Source organism: Dipodomys spectabilis, unplaced genomic scaffold (assembly GCF_019054845.1).
Source record: "Dipodomys spectabilis isolate Male_0828 unplaced genomic scaffold, ASM1905484v1 ptg000102l, whole genome shotgun sequence".
Lineage (NCBI taxonomy): Eukaryota > Metazoa > Chordata > Mammalia > Rodentia > Heteromyidae > Dipodomys > Dipodomys spectabilis.
In genome coordinates, this window is record NW_024870779.1 from 3,056,086 (window position 1) to 3,077,840 (window position 21,755).

General features: G+C 40.7%; 1 non-coding gene across 1 annotated transcript; it reads right to left on the minus strand.

Moving 5' to 3' along the window:
* Positions 1–10,203: 10,203 nt before the first annotated feature.
* Positions 10,204–10,307, minus strand: LOC122114001. The gene has a single exon (XR_006148495.1). It is a non-coding gene; the product is annotated as a U6 spliceosomal RNA (small nuclear RNA).
* Between the last annotated feature and the right edge of the window lie 11,448 nt (positions 10,308–21,755).

Below are 21,755 nucleotides of genomic sequence, written 5' to 3' on the forward strand. Positions count from 1 at the left end.
CAAATTCTCAGGGGTGAGCATGTCACTCTCTGATCCTCAAACAAACATGGAGGTTCTAGTGACTTCATCTTGGCTAGCATAGATTGAGCTATTAGAACAGCTAAGACAATGCACATTTGCATAGATGGAGAAGCCTAAGACTTACAAAACCTGGCTCATGCAGGCGCTAGTGGCTCACGCCTGTAATCCTAGCTACTCAGGAGGCTGAGATCTGAGGATCACAGTTCAAAGCCAGCTTGGGAAGGGAAGTCTGTGAGACTCTTGTCTCTAATTAATCACCAGAAAACAAGAAGTGGCACTGTGGCTCAAGTGGTAGAGTGCTTGCCTTGAGCTGAAGAGCTGGGGGACAGCACCCAGGCCCAGAGTTCAAGTCCCACAACCAGAAAAAAACAAAACAAAATAAAACCCCAAAACTGGCTCGCAAAATCATCAGAAGAGCTTTAAGAATTCACTGATCCATCTTGTTCCATTCCAGACCTGTCAGAATTAGTGGAGATTAGTCCCTTGTCTACTTGTGCTTTTAAAATTCTTTGCTAGGTAGGACTTTTACTTGAGCCACGCTTTCTGCTGTTTTAATTTAATTTAATGGTGTGTGTGTGTGTGTGTTGATACTGGGGCTTCATTATCTCACACATTCTTGTGCTCTCATTTAGCTCTGTCTGATTAAGGTTGGCACTCTAGGGGCTGGGAAGGTGGCTCAGTGGTAGAGTGCTTGCCTTGCATGCCTGAGGCCCTGGGTTCAATTCCTCAGCACCACATAAGCAAAAAAAAAAGCCGGAAGTGGCGCTGTGGCTCAAGTGGTAGAGCGCTAGCCTTGAGCTGAAGAGCTGAGGGACAGTGCCCAGGCCCAGAGTTCAGGCCCCACGACCGGACCCCCCCCCCAAAAAAAAAAAAAAAGGTTGGCACTCTACCACTTGAGCCACACTTCCACTTCCAGCTTTTTGTTGGTAAATTGGAAATATGCATCAAAGACTTTTTTTTTTTGCTAGGCTGGCTGTGAATGGTGATCCTCTGAACTCAGCCTTCTGAATAGCTAGGATTACAGACATGAGCCACCATGCCAAGCCTGGAATTAACTTATAGATTAGCAGGAGAACATAACAAAGTATAGAGAGAAAGCGAAAGAAAGCAAATATTATTTTTAAAAAATTCTGCTGGAGGGGAAACAAGGGAGAAGGCAACAATGCTTGATAAGAAATGTACTCATTATCTTGCCCATGTAATTGCCCATGTATGGTATTTTCACACACACACACACACACACACACAAAGCCAAAAAAATTCTGCTGGAGGAAAATGGATGGACCTAGAACAAATCATGTTAAGTGAGGTAAACCAAGCTCAGAGAGACAAATGGATGCATGTTTTCTCTCTTATGTGGAATCTAGATCTAAAATACAATGGAACATCATAAGCTAGGATACCATAAAGATACTTGCACATCCATGTTCATTGCTGCTCTATTCACAATAGCCAAGTTGTGGAAACAGTGCAGATGCCTTTCAATAGATGGGTGGATCCGAAAAATGTGGTACCTATTCACAAAGGAATTTTATACAACCATTGGAGAGAATAAGATTATGTTACTTTCAGGGAAATTGGATGGACCTAACAAAACACGTGAGCCAAGCTCAGAGACAAATGCCACATGTTTTCTCTCCTACATGGAAGCTAGATCTAAAACACAATGGGATATGATAAATTGTACAGGTCTCTAGTCATTCACACATGGTGAGACCAAAGGAGGATACTCTTTTTTTTTAATTTTTATTTTTTGTGAACATACTGTACAGAGGGGTTACAATTACATGGGCAAGATAATGAGTACATTTCTTATCAAGCATTGCAGCCTCCTCCTTTGTTTACCCTTCACATCCCTTCCCTGCCTCCCCCCGCCCCCCCAATCTTCTCCCCCCCCCCCCCCCCCCCCCCCCCCCCCCCCCCCCGCCGCACCAAAGTTGTAAAGTTCGTTTTTGACAACTTGTACTTCTCATTGTTGCAACAGGTCCACCTGTATCCTTAAACGACTTGTTTTTCCCCATCTCCTCCACAAATTATACCGACATCAAATATAGTGAAAGCAGGGGTTATACTGTGGGGGAGGGACATACAAAGCAACAAAGAAATAATCTTATAAATGCGTTAGAAACAAATGCATGAAAGAAAAATATCTTTAAATACATATCTAAGGGTTCATTTTCCTAACATCACATTATCTGACCTTTTCTGCTTGACTCAGACATATACTAGATATTGCAAATAAGGGAAACCATGGGACCTATGCCTCTTTGGGCTTGGCTTACTTCACTTAATATAATTTTTTCCAAGCCTTTCCATTTCCTAACAAATGGGGCAATGTCATTCTTTCTGATGGAGGCATAGAATTCCATTGTGTATATATATACCACATTTTCTTGATCCATTCATCCCATTGTGTTTTAGATCTAGCTTCCATGTAGGAGAGAAAACATTCATCTGGGTTGGTTCCATATCTTAGCTATGGTAAATAATGCTGCAATAAACATAGTTGTGCTGGTAGCTTTAGTGTGGTCTTGTTTGTAAACATTTGGGTAAATGCCCAAAAGTGGGATTGCTGGGTCATAGGGGAGCTCTATGTGAAGTCTTTTGAGGAACTTCCATACTGCTTTCCAAAGTGGTTGAACAAGTTTACACTCCCACCAACAATGAAGTAAAGTTCCCTTCTGTCCACATCCCCTCCAGCATCTGTTGTTGTTAGAGTTCTTGATTTTTGCCATTCTAACTGGGGTGAGGTGGTATCTCAATGTTGTTTGATTTGCATTTCTTTTATGTCTAGGGAGGTTGAGCATTTCTTCATGTGTCTATTGGCCATCCTTCTTTCTTCTTCAGAGAAGTTTCTCTGTAAGTCTTTAGCCCACTTATTTATTGGGCAGTTGTTTCTTTGAGGATTTGTTGTTGGGGGATTTAATTTTTTAAGTTCCAAGTATATTTTAGATATGAGACCCTTGTCCATTGTATGGCTAGTGAAGATCTTCTCCCAATCTGTGGGGTTTCTGTTGATCTTGCTAGCTATATCCTTTGCCATGCAGAAGCTCTGCAACTTCATGCAATCCCATTTGTCCAACCTTTCTTTGATTTGTTGTGTTTCCGGGTCTCTATTAAGAAAATTTTGGCCTGCGCCAAGGAGACCTAGGGTTTCTCCTATTCCATCCTGTAATGTTTTCAGAGTGTCTGCTTTGACTCTGAGGTCTTTGATCCATTTGGAGTTGGTTCTGGTGCAGGGTGATATATAAGGATCTAGCTTTAGTTTTCTACAAGTAGTTGACCAATTTTGCCAGCACCATTTACTAAAGAGGCTGTCTTTCTTCCATTCTATTTTTTTTAGCTCCCTTATCGAAGATTAGATGGCTATAGGTCTGTAGGTTCATTTCTGGGTTTTCAGTTCTATTCCATTGGTCCTGAGGTCTGTTCTTATGCCAGTACCAAGCTGTTTTTATTACTATGGCTTTATAGTAAAGTTTGAAATTTGGTATTGATATTCCTCCAGCAGTGTTCTTTCCATTGAGGAGCGTTTTTGCTACTCGGGGTCTTTTATTGTTCCATATGAATTTTTGGATTGCCTCTTCTATTTCCTTGAAGAATGAGGTTGGAATTTTGATAGGTATCGTGTTGAATTTGTAGATAGCCTTGGGAAGTATTGCCATTTTCAAGATGCTAATCTTTCCAATCCAGGAGCATGGGAAGTTTTGTCATTTTCTATGTTCTGTTTTGATTTCCTTTTTCAAGATTTTAAAGTTTTCATCATAGAGGTCCTTCACTTCTTTGGTTAAGTTAATTCCTAGGTATTTTATTTTTTGTGGGGGTATTACAAATGGAGTTGCTTTCCTAATTTTAGCCACATTTTTTTCATTGTTGGCATACAGAAAAGCCATTGATTTTGGGGGGTTAATTTTATACCCTGCTACTTTGCCAAAGTTTTGAATCAGCTTGAGTAATTTGGGAGTGGAGTCTATGGGATTCTTTAAATACAAGATCATGTCATCTGTAAAGAGGGAGAGTTTTATTTCTTCTTTCCTTATTTGGATCCCCTTTATGTCTGCATCTTGTCTTATTGCTGTAGCTAGGCATTCTAATTCTAGATTGAAGAGAAGTGGAGAGAGTGGACATCCAAAGGAGGATACTCTTAGGACAGGAACAGAAAGGTGTAATGCCTATGTGCACCTGATCATACAAAATAATATTTATCAAAATGAACTCCAAGAAAAGGAAACAAGGGATTTTCCTTTTTTGCTGTTTTTGTTTTCTCACCTTTTTTTTTTTTTTTTTTTTTGTCTGTATGCCTTTGGGAATACAAGGGGAGGGCACAGAAATAGCGGGACAAAGGGTGACAAATGCAGCAGCGGCACCCGCTAGACACTCTGTCGAAAATGAACTACACAACTTGTGGGTGGGGACCAGGGGGAAAAACTGGGAAAGAGCAAGAAAAGGGGTGGCATTTTTAAAGAAGAAATGTACTTATTATCTGACTTACGTAACTAACTCCTTTGTGCATCACCTTTATGATAACAATTAAAAATACAAAAGACACCCCCCCCCCCCAAATACCCTTCTGTGAGTCCTGTGAGAGTCATGATTGCAAATTCTGAGCAGACGATTCCTTGTATGGCTAGGAATAACTTACTTTCATTTGGCATTTGGATTTTGAGTCTGATAATATGCAGTGTCTTCAGATTGGTTCAGACGAATGCTATAAAACAGGTTGACCAGCAGAGGGCACTCACATGCCATCCAGCAGTGTGAGCACAAGCGAGTGTTTGATTAGTGTAGAACAGTAAAACAACCAACTCTGCTGAAAACCAAAAGCACTTCATGTTGAGAATTTCCTTTTTATATGTGAATGAATCCATGATTAAAACCAGTTTTACATCAAAATAAAGTATTATTATTGGCGTCTTGAATTTTGTTTCTCTGGCGTATTGCAAAATAAGTGAGGATTTTATAATTGTACTGCAAACATGTAATAAAAAAAAAAATTCTGTCGTATAAATGGACAAGCTGTTAGGTACTGGTGGCTTGTGCCTTAATCCTGGCTACTCAGAAGGCTGAGATCTGAGAATTGAAATCAGAGCAAGCTTGAGCAAGAAAGCCTTTAAGATTCTTATCCCCCAGTAATCAGCAAAAGTCTAGAAGTGGAGCTGGGAGCTGTGTCTCAAGTGATAGAGTACTAACCTGGACTGGCTGGGGTGGTGGCATGCACCTGTAATCCTTAGGGAAGTAGAGGCAAGAGAATTTAGGAGTTTGAGGCTATCTGCGAAAGTCCCAAACTTTTTTTCTTTCCTTTGTCTCAAAAGGAAAAAAAAAAGTTAGATATTGTACACATCTGTGGAATTATCACAATGAAATCCCCTCAAACTATTACGGTACAGTAATGGAAAAGTAAAATTAAATTAAAAAAATAACAACAGTTTTGTCGCTGGTACCAGAACTTAAACTCGGCGCCTCATGCCTGCTTAGCTGATGATCTACCAATTTAGCCAGACCTACAATCCAACTTCTTGCTGGTTATTTTGGGGGTTGAGTTTTGAGGACTTTTTTGCCCAGGCTGGCTTTGAATCTTAATCATTTGACTCTCTTGAGTAGCTAGGATTACAGGTGTGAGCCACCAGTGCCCAGCTAAGAAAAATGATTCTTGACAGATATGATGAAAAGGATGTTATTATTATTATTGTTGTTGTTGTTCTAAAAAAGGTTAGCCCTTACAGAACTTGACTCATGCTGAGAGGAGATACAGGCAAAGATACAGAAGCACATTTTCCCTTTGGACTTTCCTGGTGAAGCGTTCGCTTTACTGCAGAGACTATTAGTTTTATAGACTACTTTCAAAATGTGGAAAAAATATGAAAGTAAAAACATACTACTTTTTTTTTTTTAACATAGTGCTTTTCTAGCTTTTATCATTATTATTTCTCTGTTGGTCATGAGGCTTGAACTCAGGACTTGGATGCTGTCCCTGAGCTCTTTCACTCAAGAGCTAGCACTCTATCTCCTTGAGCCATAGCCCCACTTCTGGCTTTCTGGAGGTTAATTGGAGATTAGAGTATCATGGGCTGACTGAAACTGGATCTTTTTATCTCAGCCCCTGAGTAGCTAGGATTACAGGTGTGAGCCACCAGCACTTAGCTGAGATGATCTTTTATTCTTGAACCTTATTATTATTATTATTTTCTAGGCACTGTCCCTTAGCCTTTTCACTCAAGGCTGGTACTCTACCACTTGAGCCACATTTCTACATCTGAGTTTTAAATGGTTAATTGGGAATAAGAGTTTTATGGCTTTGAACCATGATCCTCAGATTCAACCTACTGAATAGCTAGAATTATAGAAATAAATCATGAGTTCCTGAATTATCAGCATAATTATTGTTTCTTGGGCTGGGAAGGTGGTTCAGTGGTAGAGTGCTTGCCTTGCATGCATGAGGCCCTGGGTTTGATTCCTCAGCATCACATAAGCAAAAAGAAAAAAGCCGGAAGTGGCGCTGTGGCTCAAGTGGTAGAGCGCTAGCCTTGAGCTGAAGAGCTGAAGGACAGTGCCCAAGCCCAGAGTTCAGGCCCCATAACTGGACCCCCCCCAAAAAAAACACCCCAAAACAAATAATTATTGTTTCTTTCATACTCCCTTAGTCTTCATTTTTCCAAAGCATTTGGAGTCCCATCCCTCCCTTTGGTGTGTGTGTGTGTGTGTGTATGTGTGTGTGTGTGTTGGTCCTGGGGCTTGAACTCAGAATCTGGGTTCTGTACCTGAGCTCTTTCATTCAATGCTAGTGCTCTACCACTTGAGACACAGCTCCACTTCCAGGTTTTTCCGTGGTTAATTGGAGATAAGAGTTTCATGAACTTTACTGCCCAGGCTGGCTTTGAACCATGCTCCTCAGATCTCAGATTCCTAACCACATAAGATTACAGGTGTGAGCTATTAGCACCTGGCAAGAGAGATTTTTGAAGATGAATTCAATTTAGTATGCATATAATTTTCATTTCATTAGTTAATTAAACTTCGTATATCTACGTATGTCTATGTGTAGGTCGTTGGACAAATGAATTGTGGATTTTGGATATGAGAATTTCCTTTACTTAGATGTGTATGTAACATTTGTTAGATAAGTGTGTGTTTCCAATGTATTCTGTTTATAAGGTATAAGCATGGACCCTCTGTAATCTGTAGTTCTGTAGATATTCTTGTAGTCTGAATCAAAATCATAAATGTGATCATATTAGCTCAATGGCATCTGCTGTACGCATGAAGTCTTTCTGATGACAGCATTGCTTGCTTTGGCTCACATCCTTTCCCAGCCATTATTTGATAAATGTTGCCTATGAAAATCTGACATCAACATTGTACTCAGAAACTGACATGAATTGTACAACTACTTACAGATAATTTTTAAAACATCTGACATTAAAAAAAATACAAAAGAATTTAAACAAATCTGAAACCAATAAGGGTAAATAATGACTCATTACCGCTTTGAAGATAATCCACATTTTTAAGCTTTCTGAAGCGGGCGTGACCACAGGGTTCCTTTACCTCAAATAGCCAAAGCCTAAGATCATGCCGCAGAGCTCAGCTGACCGGAAGGAATGCAATTGGTCAGGGTGTATGTGGCTGATACAGCCTATACTTTTAGGAATGTGATGTTTAGATTCTATCTAGAGGTGGTGAAGAGTAAACACAGTCTTTTTTTCTCCTTCCCTCTAAGATCTTGGAATACTTCCATGCTATTTATAGTGTTGATACTTAAAGCCAGTGTGCTGGCTTATGTGTCAAGTTTGCAGGATTTTTCCCTACCAGACTGTTCACTTAACTGGGAAAGCATGTATGGATGGATGACAGCGTCAATACAAAAGGGAAAGGTTTTCTCTGCTTTGTTTGCATGCTTTGCTTGACATAGAATTAACAGGCACAGAACTTGGGCTCCTCAAATAGCTTCAAGTTTTTCTTTGTTGATCTATCATTGAAATTGCAAAATCATATTGTATGAGTTGCATAGGTAAAGAGATTGAATTCTTGGTTCAGATCCTGTGTTCAAATTTATGAGTCCCATACGTTTTATGAGTTATTTATTTCCTTGTAGGCTCACTCATCTAGTATATTCTCTACACAAGTCTTCATAAGGAAGTACCTAGGTCTCAGCTTTTTTTAGAACAACAACAATACTAATATCAAGTAAAAATGGCTGTTTTAGAGAGCTGTTTTAAGAGAAACATAAAACTAGCGGTGGAAAATGAAGATTTGGGTTCTCCCAGAGGCAGAACTAAACATAAAAGGGTAGGGGGCAGGGGATTGTGAGAAAAGTCAATTTTTCTATCAAAGTGGGTTGCTCAACAGTTCTTGATTGGGCTACCAACTTAGCTCGAGTTGATTATTGTAAGACAATTTCAGCAAATAAAGTAGCAGAGGGTGTGAGTAATGTATACATCCTACTCTCTTCAAACTAGCCAATCATGAGGTAATTGTGAAACACATCTCAGCCAATTGGAGAAGACGGGCGGGGTCTGCTGTGTTACAGGTAGAAAGGGAGCAGCCTACTGCTCTTTATGCTTGCTTGCCAGATTTTTGGCTGGTGACACTTTCTTCTGCAAAACTAAACTTTGCCTTACTGAGTTCTTTAGAGGTAGTGTCCTTATTCCAATAACACACCCCAACATCCTGACCCATACCTAACAGGAATGCAGGCTGATTATCTTGGGCTTGGATCCTGTGGATGCACAACATTTCTTTATGTGTGGCCAGAGCTTCGTCTTCAGGCCGGATCTGTTTGCAAAGGAGGTTGGGAAATACCGGCTAGCTGGGTAATCTAGTATCTAACTATAAGCTAATCAAAAGAGAGAATATTAGTCATCTTTGTAGTATCTATTTTAGGCTGCAATTCAGCTTCTTGTACATCTCATCACCGAAAAAGGGGCAGGATAAGGAACTGTCAATTTGTATGTAGCCTTTTACACACATACTTCATGAACCTAGTTTTGCATGTCACCTCAGATTTCTCCTTCTGACAATCATGTAGAATTGCCTAATAACATACCTGAGCTTCTCATACTTCTATAGAGTCATTAGCTTTAAGGTTTTATCAGTAAGATATTCATATTGGGGCCTGCTTAATATTATTTTTTCTTCTTTTCCACTTCCTCCTAAATAACTCGATTCATTGATTGAACAAAAAAGGAAGTGAAATAGGAATGAATGAAATCATTACTGAGAGTCCCCTACTGCCATACAGAGCGACATTATAAGCACAAGTTACTTCATTTTATTCTATTTATTTAATGCCAGTACTGGGGCTTGAACTCAGGGCCACCTGCTTTTGTGTGACTTTTTTGCTCCAGGTTGGTGTTCTACCACTTGAGCCACAGCTCCACTTCTGGTATTTAGGCGGTTAATTGGAGATCAGAGTCTCGTGGCCTTGCCTGCTTAAGCTAGCTTGGATTCTCAGATCTCAGCTTTCTGAGGAAGTGGAACTACAGGCACCCACCACCTGGTCTTTCTACTTCTTTCTAAGGAATGAATTGGGGAGGTGTGAGCAACCCCTCCCCCATACAGCCTTGCATACTTTGCTACTCTCTGAAGCACAGTTGTTCTCCAAAAGTTCATTCTTAACATTTCAAACGTGCTTTAGATTTTCCCTTAGGTTGATTAATCATAAAAGCATTAGAAGCCTTTCCAGGCAAACTCCACCTGACTGCTGCTTCTTTGCTATTTCCTTTCCCCTGATCACAGGGCTTTGGTACACGTATTTGCTTATATTTGGAACAGTGGCACACAGAAGGGTTTTTGCTTAGGTTTACCCAGAATCAGCTTTGGCAACAATATACCTTGAGACACATTTGCTGCCTCTATTCATTTGCTGCTCAGTGGAATAAATAGGATAATGAACCACTAAAATGAAGCATCACAAGCTTTATACACCTCAGAGTAAGCCCTGCTCAGTACTGATAAAGCATTTAATAATACTCTGAAACCTTGAGACTTTAAGTTTAGGTTTGAGATACTTGAATGAGTAAGAAAAGCCCTACGTGGAAACTGATATCTAACCATTTTTGTCCCTTCAAAGATAAAAATCAAAGAAGTTGTACAATATTCAGGAGAAGCTATCAAACAGCTTTCACCTCTGTAGATCTGAAGACTCTGACAGAGTGTCTCCCAAAAGGCATCTGTTTTTTGTTTTTTAAAAATACGGAATGCTTCATGAATTTGCATGTCAGCCTCGCACAGGGGCCATGCTAATCTCTGTATTGCTCCAATTTTAGTGTATGTGCTGCAGAAGTGAGCATGAAAGGCATCTTTTTTTATTTGGCATATCAAGCTTGAAGGATTGAATCCTGCCTTATTCCCCAGGGTCAAGCAAAGCACCAGGGGTGTACGCATGTGCTTGTCCATGGGCAGGTCATTCTGACCTTGGCCCCCAAGAGGCAATGGCCCCCACACCCAGCTTCTCCCATACCCCGCTTCTACTGTGGGCCTGGCCAAGGACAGTGCCCTGGGCCTCCAAGAGACCATTGTTCATTTTTTATTCTCTGCCCACCCCAAAATATAAACCCACTCCAAAATCCAGTCCCCTTGTACAACCTCCAAACCAGCAGGAAGGTCTGTGCCCCTAACTGTTCCTCAATAAACAGTCCTCACCTGTTGAGGATTGAGTCTGGCCTGTTCCATTTCCATTCTCCTCCATTTTCCCAACAAAGCTCATTTAAAGAATTTTCAGTTCTGGTGTGATGGCTGATGCCTGTAATCCTAGCTACTCAAAAGGCTGAGACCTGAGGATTGTGGTTCAAAGCCAGCCTGGGAAGAAAAGTCTATGAGACCCTTATTTCCAATTAAACACTAAAAAAAAAAGCCAGGAGTAGAGCTCTGACTCAAGTAGTAGAATACTAGCTTTGAACACAAATGCTCAGGGACAGCACTCAGGAGCTGAGTTCAAGCCCCAGGCCCAGCACAAAAACAAACCAAAGCAAGAATTTCAATTTTGAAGCCAGGCTCTGGTGGCTTACGCCTGTAATCCTACCTAAGTGAGGAGGTTGAGGTCTAAGGATTGTGGTTCAAAGCAAATCCAGGCAGAAAACTATGTGAAACTCATCTCTGATTAACTAGAAGAAAGCTGGAAGTGGAGGCATGACTCAGGTGGTACAGCAGTAGCCTTACATTAAAAAAAAAACAACAAAAAACCAAGCCAGAGGTGAGAGGTGCTGAGTTCAAGGGCCAGTACCAGGACTCAGTTTTGTTTTGTTTTTGTTTTTTTCAGTTATGGGGCTCGAACTGAGGGCCTGGGTGATGTACCAGGGCTTTTGTGCTCAGGCTAGCATTCTTCCACTTTGAGCCACAGCTGGACTTCCAGTCTTCTGGTGGTTAACTGGAGATAAGAGTCTTACAGAGTTTGCTGCCCAGGCTGGCTTTGAACCATGATCCTCAGATCTCAGCCCTCTGAGTAGCTAGGATTACAGGCTTGAGCCACCAGTGCCTGGCTCATTTTGAATAGCATTAATTACTACAGAATTACGTGATAGAATATGTCTAATGTCACACTATCAGTCTCCTTAAACCTGTTCTCTCATTCTCCTTTATTTATATGAAGAAAACACTTGGAACTTTATCCTGTTGGTATGTAGCTAAAGCTCAGTATTTTAATACTGTGTATATCTGTTTTCTGACCAATGTTGTTAATTTATGTTCCAGTGCACTTGTTTTACAGATAACTAAACTTCCAAGGACACTTACACAAAGATGAGAATAGGCCAGGCACCAGTGGCTCACACCTGTAATCTCAGCTTAATCAAGAAGCTGAGATTTAAGGATCCCCATGCAAAGACACTCTGGGCAGACAAATCTAAGAGACAAGTATCTCCAGTTAACCAGCAAAAATCCAGAAGTGGAGGTGTGGCTCAAGTTGTAGAGCGCCAGCCTCCAGGATAAAAGCTAAGCAAGAGTGTGGGGCCCTGAGTTCAAGCCCCATTACTGGTGGTGGGGGGGGGGGGGGAGGAGGGGGAGGATGGAAGATTAGAATAGACTTTGTTGGCACACACAAGAAATATTTGGCTTAGGAAATGTATACATACACACACATTCCTTTAGCAAAGCTACAACTAATTAAGTCAGCAATTTTTGAAAAGAAATATTCCTGCGTTCTTATGTTCACATATTTGACGATGTTTTCAACAGCTTAGAATTATGTGTAAAAACCTAAGCAATAAAATATGTTTTGTAAAGAAAAGATGTTTATGTTAGAAACAAAGCTCATAACAAGTAACACATTTTAGGTAATGAAAGTAAGTCTGGGCGATGCAGGGACGGTTGGGTGATGGGATTGGATTAGGTTGAACCTCACGCTGCTGCGTTGCCTCCTCTGTCCCCCATTCCAGCCTCACCCCTCCCATGGCACTGGCTCTCCACCACCCTTGCTATCACCACTGGGAGAGGGGAGGTGGTGGCGATGGTGGAGGCCACCAATCTATGGTAGAATATGGGGATCATGCGTTGCCATGAACATTTAACAGTTGGAAAAATGGGTTGAGAACAACCAAATCACTTGACAAAACTTAACAAAACCATCTTGAATGTTGGGGTCTTCTTTCCTAAGACTCACCTTTCCTTCCTTCCTTCCTTCCTCCCTTCCCCCTCTCCCTTCCTCCCTCTCTCCCTCCCTCCTTCCATTCCTTCCTTCTTTCCTTCCTGTTTCCCTCCCTCCCACCCTCCCTCTTTTTCTCTCTCTCTCTCTTTTTCTTTCTTTTTTTTTTTTTTTTTTGAGTCCGGTTGTGGGGCCTGAACTCTGGGCCTGGGCACTGTCCCTCAGCTCTTCAGCTCAAGGCTAGCGCTCTACCACTTGAGCCACAGTGCCACTCTGGCTTTTTTCTTTTTGCTTATGTGGTGCTGAGGAATCGAACCCAGGGCTTCATGCATGCAAGGCAAGCGCTCTACCACTGAGCCACCTTTCCAGCCCCTTTCTTTCTTTTTCTTTTTTCTTTCTTTCCTTCCTTCCTTCTTTCCTTCCTTCCCTCCCTCCCTCCTTCCCTCCTTTCTTCCTTCGAACCTCCTTCCCTCCTTTCTTCCTTCCCTCCTTCCTTCCTTCTTTCCTTCCTTCCTTTCTTCCTTCCTTCCTTCCTTCCTTCCTTCCATTTCTTTCCATGAGGATATTTGGGATTAAGCTCAGGTTGGCACTATCTTTTAGATTTTTTCACCTAAAGCTAAAACGGTATCATTTGAGCCATAGCTCTCCTTCTGGAGTTTTGCTGGTTAATTGGAGATAAGTCTCATGAATTTATATTCTTGGGCTGGCTTTGAGCCAAGACTCTCAGATCTCAGCCTTCTGAGTACTTAGGATTACAGGCGTGAGCCACTATCCCTGGCTCCCCAAGGCTCTTTCTATCATAGATCTGTTCAAATAAGGTGCCATGCTTAACTCCAGCTGAGGAAGTGCACAGTATTCTTCTGTCTTCTTGCGCTTGGGACCAGCAGCAGCAGAATGGCAGGAGCCTGTCTTTCAGTAAACTCCAACAATGAAAACACTTCCGTGTTCCATGTCTGGGAGCCCCGACGGCAATCTGTGGCTCACAAGTGCATGTCACTGGAGAAAGCCAGGGGGAAAAAATCAGCGTTCTAATATTCGAAAGATGCAAGACAGCTGAAGGATAAAAAAAATCAGAAAACCCAGGGCCAGCACAGGAAGCAAAGCCACTTTCATTTGAAGAATTATGGGGTAATTGTTTCTTTCTCTTTGTTTCTGTGAGTGAAACTTAAGAGGGATTAAGTGAATGGTGTTGGATTCCAGACCACAACAGATACTATTCTACTGCATTCATTGTCCAATTATCTCATCATCTGGAGACAAACTCATTGAAATTGTGCATAGCAACAGGTGAGGCAGGCTGTACCAAGCAAAAATCTCAAATAGTCAAAAATCACCTCAAGGAGAAATGATGGTTGTGATATCTTTTCTTTGTAGTACTGGAGTTTGAACCCAGAGCCTGGTGCTTGCGAGAGCGGTACAATACAGATGAATCATGTCTCCAGTGCTATTTTTCACTGGTTATTCTTGAAACAGAGTCTCATTTCCTGTCTTGTACATGCCTGCAATGCAATCCCCCTAGGGTAGGCATTGTATTTATTGGTGCATGCCATTGTGTCTGGCTTCCCTCCGTGGAGAGGGAGTTGGGGTGTGGGGACTTTTCTACTAATCTGGCTTGGAACCTCACCCCTCTGATCTCACTTTCCCACATAGCTCACACTACTGCACCTAAGTAAGATAGAGAAGGGGTCTTGAGAGCTTTTCTACCTGGGATGTCCTTGGAACTGTGATCCTCCTGTTTTCAGCCTCCCAAGTAGCTGGGATTATAGGCAGGAGTCACCAGAACCTGGCTGGAAATGACTTTTAGTGACCTTCCTCTCTTGTCATTACAACAAAAATGTCAATGTGCAAAGTAAGAAAACACAAGGATAAATAACCTTTGCAATTATGGTTTATGTATTTCAGATACATATAACATACAATACGCATATATGTATGTTTACTTAATACTTTTAATACTTAATGCATTTAATGCTCTTTTATTATATGCCACTTTCAATGAACTTTCTGTGAATTTGTTTCCAATTCACAATAATTTAATTCTCTTCTGTAATGTTATTTTGTGTGTGCATGTGTTTATGTGCACACACATGTGCTTATGTGTGTGCCGGTTGTAGGGTTTTTTTTGTTTATTTAAGGCTAGCACTCTCACACTTGAGCTATAGCTCCAGCTTTCTTTTCTCTTTCTCCTTTCTTTTTCTCCTTTCTTTTTTTTTTTGGGGGGGGACGAGTCCGGTCGTGGGGCTTGAAGTCTGGGCCTGGCCGCTGTCCCTCAGTTATTCAGCTCAAGGCTAGCGCTCTACCACTTGAGCCACAGCGCCACTTCTGGCTTTTTTCTTTTTGCTTATGTGGTGCTGAGGAATCGAACCCAGAGCCTCATGCATGCAAGGCAAGCAGTCTACCACTGAGCCACCTTCCCAGCCCATCTTTTTTTCCTTCCTTCCTTCTTTCCTTCCTTCCTTCCTTCCTTCCTTTCTTTCTTTCTTTCTTTCTTTCTTTCATTCATTCTTTCTTTCTTTCTTTCTTTCTTTCTTTCTTTTCCTTCTTCCTTCTTTCCTCCCTTCTTCCCTCCCTTCTCCTTCCTTCCTTCCTTCCTTCGTTCCTTCGTTCCTTCGTTCCTTCGTTCCTTCCTTCCTTTCTTGAGATAAGAGTCTCACAGACTTTCCTGCCAGACTCTTGAGTAGCTAGGATTATAGGTGTGAGCCACCAGTAGTTAGCTTGTAATGCTACTTTTAATGGCTAAAAAGTCACCCATGAACTGCTAATGCTTTTATTTTATTTTTTCCATTTTCTGCCATTTACTCTTGTTATCAAAAATGGGTTCTTCTCACAAAACAAAAACAAAATAGTACATATTGGACATATACATATACAACTCTACCTGACCACATTCACAGAAAATGACACCAGGATACACTACAAATAAGAAGGAGGTGTCATGTGCTATGTGTCCAAAGGATTCTTCTCCATGTCTCATACGAGGTGAGTAACTATCATTGAACATGCTGTGTCCCAAATCAAAACGCCACAGCTGGAGACATAATAGGAGCTAGAATCTTCTGAGAAGTATATTCTTATAGAGAGTGCTGTCAGTGTCACAACTCTTCTTTAAAATTGCGGTTGTCTCTTCACCTAGTTAGTCCTTGCCTACTTGGGCTGTAGTGTTTACAACTAATCGATTACAGCCTGTAAGAGAAGACAATTGAATATATTAAAAGCAGTATGGAATGCTGCATTACATGAACAATGTGTGTGGGAGGTATTGTTTTGAACTAGGCTTCTACATGAACCCCAACAGACTAGGCTGAAATAAAGAAGTCACCCATTGCACTAACGTTCCGGTCACTAAGCTGAGCACGGTGGTGCATACTTGTAATCTGAGGCTGAAGCAGATGGACTGATAATGTGAACCAGTCTGAGCTACACAAAGGGATCCTGTCTCAAAAAAGGAATGAATGAAGAATGAATAAATAACTAAATAAATAAAATTTAAGAAAGAAAATTCCAGTCACTCATCTGAAATTAAGCCATTTCACCTTCTGAGAAATCAAGATTGGAAATGTTGCCAAATTTCCCAAGCAGGGACATTGGTCTTGGTGAGGAAGTATCTACTGCTTTGGTCCTTACACGAAAGGTAACATGGAGTCCGGTGGAAACCACTCACTTGTGTGACTGTCTACCTCCTTGGTCTCACCTGATGAGGAAAGTAACTGAAATGATTAATTCACTGTTTGATGTTTGATGGTTGATTCTGACTCCTTTAACGGGTAATTATTTTATAGAGGTAATGTTTGCTTACAAAAATGTCTGCTTTGTAATTTTCATGTACTTTTTGTTGTCCCACCTGCATTTATGTTTATGCAAACCTGTAATGCTTTTCAAAGTACTCTCTCCCTTATGACCATCATGTGGTTGAGTTTCCTCTTGGGACTATTATTTGGTAAGCCATTTAAAAATGTGGCGGAAAGGCAAGCAGCAAGGCACCAAGTTTTCAGATAATTCCTCTTTTCAAAGCACTTTCCTGCCTCTGATTATTTGTTGCATTTCTCCTGGGAGCCCCATCATGACCTCAGTTTTAGACAAAGGAAGTAAAAAATGCAAATATTAAACACACCATGGCCTGCTCAGCTGTAAAACAAATATTAAAGTCGACATTTGTGAATGTTTCTCTCTGGAGATTTTCCTCCAGAGAGTCTGTCTTTTGTATGGATATTTCCTGCTCCCACCTTCTCCCTTGCTCTGCAAGCTGTTGCTGTCTGGCTGCCTGACTTTCTTGGTATTTTCCCCTTTGATTATCAGAGAGGCATAGCATAACAATATGGTGATGGATTTTGAGAACAAAAGCAAGGAAGAAGCCCTTTTTCCGGTGATTTATGAGCTAATTGCTGCAGGCAGACCTTTCCAGTTTCCTTACTTTGTTCTTGTTTATTTTTTTTCTTTATTCAGGTTATACTGTACCATCTGAGCCATGCTTCCATTTCTTTTTTTTTTGCTGTAGTTTGTATTTTGGATAGGGTCGTGTCCTTTTGTCTTGGGTCAGTCTTGGACGGTGATCTTGATACTGTAGCTAGGATTATAGGCATGTACTATGACACCTAACTTACTGATTGGGATGGTGGGGTTGTCTCTCTACCTTTTTGCTCTGGTCTTGAATCACAATTCTTGTGTTTTTTTTTTTCTTCTGAGTAGCTGGAATTATAACTTACTCCTGGCCCTTCTTGATGAATGCTTAATAACAGTAGCTACTATGCATATTAGTATTGTTATTAATTTCATTCTCTAATTACGTTTGGCATCACGTAACCTCCATATAAATACTTAGTTGGATCCAAAGAGTTATTTTTTAAGTAGAGGTATTGGGCTTTGAACTCAAGGTCTTACACTTGATAAGCAAGTGCTCTACAACTCATGCCATGAATTTACATGCTCTGCTTTAGTTATTTTTCAGATAGGATTTTGTGCTTTTTTGCCTGGGACCAGCCTTGAACCTTAATTCTCTCACCTCTGCCTTCTGAGTAGCTGGGAATATGGACATGAAGAACCGCAGCTGCTGTTCTTTGCGATAGGGTCTCACTAATATTTTGTCTAGGTTGACCTCACACCACAATCTTTCTGATTTCTATCCCACAAGCTGGAGTAACAGAGATGAGCGACGACTGCGCCAAGGCAATACTATTTTAAATGGATCTTATTACAGAAAACTTAAAGCCTACGTGAAAGTTATTCACTTTCATCTGCTGACAGCTGATGCCAATTATGATGCACCACACCTCTTTTCCTCTCTTCTTCTCCCATGCTGTATTTTTTTCCCTTTCCTTTTTTGTGCCAGTACTGGGGCTTTTACTTGAACTCAATGCCTGGGTGCTATCCCTTAGCATATTTGCTCAAGGCTGGCACTCTACTACTTGAACCACTCTGCCACTTTTGGCTTTTTGCTGGTTAGTTGGAACAAAGAGTATCACAACATTTCTGCCTAGGCTGGCTTCACTGCAACCCTCAGTTCTCAGCCTCCCAAGTAGCTAGGACACTACTTTAAAACAAAACAAAACAAAAAACAACTTCCCTCCTTCCTGCCAGTTATCTATGTAGAACTTAGGTATACACTTAAAAACTTTGTGGAGAAAAACGTACTTTTCTATATGGCTTTGTATCTAATCACTGGGCTTTCCGTTCATTTTCTAAAGAGTAAAAGTCCTACTTCCTTTTAAGAATTTGCTAGACACATCCTCCCACAACTAAGAATTCAAGTGCTGAGCTGGAGTGGGCGGTGACTGGCTCAGCAAAGGAAAACATGCAGGAAAGCATATTATCCAGTTTGTTATAAACAAACAACAAAACAAGTAGGATGTTTGTGATCTGTAGCAATGTGATCCTATAATAAACTTTCAGGGTTAATTTTAATCACTCATAACAAGCAAACCAGCAAGAAAGTGGGAATTTTAATGTCTAATATATACATACAACTGCTTCCTTTGCTCAGGCAAATATAAACAATAATATTCCACCTGCTTCTTAAACTAGTCTCCAAGCTAGGCACTGGTGGCTCATGCCTGTACTCCTAAATATTCAGGAGACTAAGATCTGAAGATCTGGTTCAAAGCCATCTCAGGCAAGAAATTCTGTGAGATTCAACTCCAATTAACCACCAAAAAGCCAGAAGTGGAGCTATGACTCAAATGGTAAAGCACTAGGACACACACACACACACACACACACACACACACACACACACACACACACTCCCCTTAAACAAGCAAACAAACAGAAATAGCCAGATTAATCACAAGCACTCAGGAGGCTGAGGCAAGAAGATCTTGAGATGAAGGCCAAGTTGGTCTATGGTGTCTTAATCCACCCCCAAATAAGTTGGTCTCATTCTGTTTTTAAAATTAAATCCAGTATTTCATGAATATTTATAGGTGTGACAGTGTTTCTTTTACTTATTAGCACGTTAAGTAGATATTTGATTATGAATATTTGCAGATAATGCAAACAGCGTTGTTCCTTTTAAAGTTTTATAAAATCTAAATAGAAGCATAATTAGATCAATAGAAAAGGCACACATTTTCTAATTGTAAAACCTGATTATACCCAGTACAACACAACATCCTTTTCATGCCAAATAACTAGCTAATATATAATTTCCCCTCCATTGTCTTTGTGTGTGTGTGTGTGCATGTTTTCTCTTGTTGTTGGTTACATCTTTGAGATGAGTTGGTTGTAAACACAGAGCTCATAAACATTGCTAAATGGCTTACCAAATCATAGTCCCAAAGCATATTTTTAGAATATAATTGTAGGATTTCATTAAGCCGTAAACTCATTCATCACAGAATATCATCATGCATTGCTTGATTTAGAGGGAATGCTAAATAGCTCACATCCTTTGCTTAAAAATAGATTTTTTTTTCTTAAAGCAATTATCTTCTTTATAATCCAACTTTCTCTTCTCTGGTGTCCAATAGGACTTCAGTTCCAGTGAGTTTTTATTTTGCTGTGCTCATTATGAAATGATCTCATTCCTCCACCCCCAGCTGCCTCTAATGCTACGGAAGTTTACATGGACTTTTTTTAGGGGTTGGAGTACAGCTCATGGTAGAACACTGGTCCCATGTGAGCAACCTTGACTCCATCAGCAAAGCCAAAGCAAAGCATCAAATACATACAGTGGGAGACTGGTAGCACACATCTCTAATCCTGGCTACTCAGAAGGCTGAGATCTGAGGATCACCAAGCACAGCCAGCCAGGCAGAAAATTCCATGAGACTCTTATCTCCAATTCACCAGCAAGAAGCTGGAAGTGGAGTTGTGATCGGTAGGAGAGTTCCAGCTTTGAATGGAATAAGCTGAAGGAGGGTGAGAGACCTTGGGTTCAAGTCCCAATACGGACACACACACACACACACACACACACACACACTATTGTTTTGAAAGAAACTAGGTAGGAGAAATATTGTAGGCATGGATGTATGTTCTTATCTAATTCGTTTGCTTCTCTACTCCCCACCATGCCAACATTTGTTAATTCAATTTAAAAACAAATGCATCTCATGATTTCCTCCTCCTTGAAGTTCAGCCACAGTTCTCAGGATGCTCACACTGAAGCGGTGGGAAAGGATGCAGCCCTGTATTAATAATGTGTGTTGAAAATCAGTTCCTCATTGACTGTGTACAAAGCACACATTTCTAATAGTTTTTAATGGCATTCTTCCTCTGTGGATTGGGTAGGAAATGCTTTAGTCTGAATAATGATTCTCGAGGGGAAAGCCTTCATAAATTCACTTGAGGGGGGGAGGGAGAGAGACTGTTGGTTGCACATACAGTGTATGACTAGTGAAACTGCAGATCATAATCTGAAGGTAGCAACACTCCCTAATTTAATTACATGACATGCTCTGTTGGCCCTGAGCTTTTCCCGACACTATTTTAAAACAAACAAGGCTGGGCACTGATGAGTCACATCTGTAATCCTAGGTAATCTTAGCTACTCAGGAGACCTGGGGATTGTGGTTCAAAGCCAGCCTGCACAGACAAACCTCAGAGAAGCTTATTTTCAATTAACCATCAAAAGGTAGACTTGTGGCTCAGGTGGTAGAGCAACGGACTTAAGCAAAAAGCAAAACCAAACCAAACCAAACCAGGTTAGAGTTCAAGCTCCAGTATAGGCACATGCACACACAAAATAAAATAATAGTAATATTAAACATCTAGTCCAAAGGATAACATATATTTCCCTACACCACAATGATGAAGAACTCAATTTTCACAAAATACAACACTGAATCTTTTCTAGGTACTTCTAGCTCATGTCTATAATCCTAGCTACTCAGGAGGCTGAAATCTAGATTTGAATCTAGCCCAGCCAGGAAAATCTGAGAGACTCTTATTTCCAACTAACCAGCAAAAAGCCAGAACCTAAAGTATGGCTCAAGTGATAGAACACTCACTATAAGTGAAACAGTATAAAGCCCCAAGTTGAAGCCTCATACTTGTCATCAAAACAAAGCAATAAAACAACAACAACAACAACATATAAATTAATTTCTAATTATCTGGATATTTTCAGAAGAAATAACTCTAGTAGACTTCCACTGGTATTGTCTAGATGCATAAAGGCACACTGGGTCATTTCCTCTCATTTATCTGAACTTGGGCTCTACTCCTCTCTGCTTCATTGGGACTGGATACATCTATAAAATTGTTCAGTGCAGGGTGAATCATACAGTCCCAGCATTCTCTGGGGTTTTTCTCCTGGGGACATTACACCTGGTTTGCTGTGGAGTGTGCTTTCTAAGGAATAATAGCCCAATCCAACCCTTTCATAGTGTTGTCCTGGTGGTGTACATTACTCTATAGCTCAGGCAGACATTTCACCCACATCAGAACCCACCTGTAGGGAGTGTGGATAGTCCACACTTCTATGATATCCATTCTAGAAGAGACAGTTCATTTCACACGCAAGAACCTTCATCTTAATAAACATTATTAATATTTTTTAAATCAAGATAGGCTAGACCCAGAAAGACTACACCTGCAAAAAATGCAGTTTTACATGTGTTAAGTCATAAATAAGTTCAGGGGAAAAGATACTGGTTGTCAGTGTGCTGCTGAGGATGGAAACAGATGTGTCTGATGGTGGAGGTATGGGAATCAGCTAGTTCAA